The sequence below is a fragment of the Mandrillus leucophaeus genome, unplaced genomic scaffold (assembly GCF_000951045.1).
Source record: "Mandrillus leucophaeus isolate KB7577 unplaced genomic scaffold, Mleu.le_1.0 Scaffold434, whole genome shotgun sequence".
Lineage (NCBI taxonomy): Eukaryota > Metazoa > Chordata > Mammalia > Primates > Cercopithecidae > Mandrillus > Mandrillus leucophaeus.
Window position 1 is genome coordinate 1,063,964 of NW_012104632.1, and position 3,256 is coordinate 1,067,219.

Sequence of the window (3,256 nt, forward strand, 5' to 3'; positions counted from 1 at the left end):
CGATGTTTATAAAGAATGCTTTTCATTTGCTGTCACAGGCACTGCCATATTGAAATTCCCCCATTAATTAGTAGGCCAACTTTAAACTGACACTTCCCATGAAAACACTAGCCAGTTTTCAAAGTTGTGAATGCAAAAGCTTCCAGCACAAATACTGAAAAGTACAAACTGAGCATCCTAAATGTTTATATTAACTATTGCCCCAAGAAGATAACATGGTCATTTAATATTATTTAATGCCTAAGCACAGGCATTAGACAGTAACATACATGGCTCTTTAGGATGCTGTTTCTCACATCAGGACCTAGTTGGCCAAACGTTTTCTTTGAATGATGTTTAATAACGTGCACCTGGAAATCTGAGGGCAGCTGTGGTATTTTCTATGTAATTAATAGCTAGAGGAATCCATAGAAATGCTTTTCTTCCCATTTCTACCAGACATTTCCCTCCCACCCTCTCCTTCCCATTTTGGAAAGGGAAGAAATATGGCTTATATAAAGTGGATTGTGGTTACTCATTACATGACATTTGGACAGATGTGTCATTTGCAGATATAACAGGTCTGTGCTTCACCACCCCCTACATAATTACTCAGATCACCATCTGAGGAGCTGTAAGGGTGATTCACAAGGAAAAAGAAAGTCCCAGCACAGTGGAGATCTGAGTTACACTGGGAAACAGAAACACAGATTCCCCAAGTAAGGAACATGGACGCTGAATACCCTAAAAGGTCACGTTAAAGAGGAGTTCTGGGACATTAAGAGCATTTCTTGAGGCCCAAAAGTTCGATTCTCCTTTTTAAACATGTATCTAGGGCAGAATTTAATTACCTTATACAATTTTGGTACAATTAGCTTATACAATTTTTCTTTTTTTTTTTTTTTTTTACAGAGTCTCGCTCTGTCGCCCAGGCTGGAGTGCAGTGGCGCTATCTCGGCTCACTGCAAGCTCCGCCTCCCGGGTTCACACCATTCTCCTGCCTCAGCCTCCCGAGTAGCTGGGACCACAGGCGCCCACCACCGCGCCCAGCTAACTTTTTGTATTTTTAGTAGAGACTGGGTTTCACCGTGTTAGCCAGGATGGTCTCATCTCCTGACGTGATCCGCCCGCCTTGGCCTCCCAAAGTGCTGGGATTACAGGTGTGAGCCACCGCGCCCAGCCTATACAATTTTTCTAATGAGCAATATATTAGAAATACAAACAAGTTAAAATATTTTGAGTGAGAAAAACAATGGTTGCATAAGTGTCCAGCACATACTAGGTCCTCAATAAATATCTAGTCAGTGAATAAATGCTAACAGAATTATCCTGTACTTTCTGGAATTCTTTTGTTTGCTTTTTTTTTTTTCTGTATTTTCCATTTTTAAAGAGTTAACCTAAATTAAAATATCAGGAGACTGAAATATTTCACGCTCTTTCTGCCTACCTTTTCTTTAATTATATAAAAGATGATTGTAACAAACCCACAATGTAAGTCTCCTCAAACAAAAAAGATAATAATACTTTCCTGATTTCAGTTTGGTTGCAGAAAAAAAGGCAAATTGGTGCATAATTAACAATTTGTTGGTGTAAATTCATCTGCATCTTTTAATTGGTGTTAATTAGATTAGGACTAAAATTTCTTTAATCCTCTATCTTGCCTTTTTTGATGCAAACTAATTTTCTCAGCTGGATATCAAAGTTTCCCATTAATTACACTTTTCTAAAGGGAGCTTCTTCAACAATGTAGACTCAAACATATAGACCAAGAGCAGATTTCAGCAGAGCTTGGAATCAACCTTTTGGGAAAAATAAGGCATGGTGAGAAGTGACACTTAGGAGATAACTAGTGAATTTACCCAAATTCACTGGTGAATCAAGGCTTCCACAATTAGCAAATCAGGGACTGTCTGATACATGAGAGCCTCCAGCATTTGGTAGCTGTAAATAACACCCTGTAACACAACTCTGCCACAGTGCAGATGTTAGAGCAGACCTTCTGAAACAACAATGACAAAATGTTCAGCCGTATGGTTAAGAAGACAACTTGCTTTTAAATCTCAACAATATTGATAACGCCGTTGCCTTTTACTCTACATCACCCAGGGGCCATTCATAATGCTGGCATGGCTATTTCCAGTGGAAAACACGTGCAACGTAAACCATCTTAAGTGAATTAAGTTCCACAGTTCATATGGTTTCCTCCAAATATTGCAACTCTTCTACAACGGTTAGCATGTCAGGAGGAAAAGCCACAAAATACATTCAATATCTTTTATGGCAAGGTGACCCGAAATAAAATTTTATGTAGTCAAGGATTTCTGATAGTTCTTTATCCATAGCTTTCCTCTCACTCTGTAGCAGTGATGATTGAAACCCGATGTGTACTGCAAAAAAGGGCTATAAATCTTTTTATGTACAAATAAAACAGTAGCCATTAAATTTTGCTATGATGTCTGAGTAGATATTCAGCATGAAAACATGATAAAACAACTGTAAACTGATTGTGATCAAATGTAATTACAATGACTTGTCTCCAATGAATGACATGAACTAAATACAGTCACAGACTTCTCCAAAATTACTTTGGGCAAAGAACCAAGAGAACACTATATCCTTTCTTCACTAAAGGCATTTTGCCAAATAAATCGCAAACACACAAGCTTTAATAACCACTGCCAAAAAAGCACTTGGGAACTCATTATGGAAACGTTTAAAACACACACAGACACAGACACAGACACACGTGCACTCATATTTAATAAAAACTCTTCCTCTATATTAATATAATTTTACTGAAAAAGCCACGTGTTTTGAGATTTTTAATTGGTGCTCCCCAGAAGTAAATCCAAGGAGTGATAGGAAATTACAAGCTTTTTTTTTTTTTTTTTTTTTTTTTTTAAATCTCAAAGTCAATGTATTTGGCTGCCGTTTCTGGCATCCTTATCTTGGAGAGGCTACAAGAAAATCTACTTGGATGTTTTTATGCAGCTAAAAGTAAACAATGATCTGGATTCTGAAATAATCCAATCTTTTCAATAAGCCAATGCAGGTAGATGCTCTCTCTCATTCTCTGCCCTTTTTGAGGTGACTTATTGCATTACCTACAGGAACAGAAAAAATAAAAATGGCCATATACACAGGAGTCACATTCAGCAGTAATTATGGCTGACACAGGTCTAAGAACCTAAGGACCTAGGAAAGAAAAGCGGACAATTTGTGCTCTCAACTCTACTTTTCAACTTTTGTCCATTTTTGTTGTTGTTGTTGTTGTTTT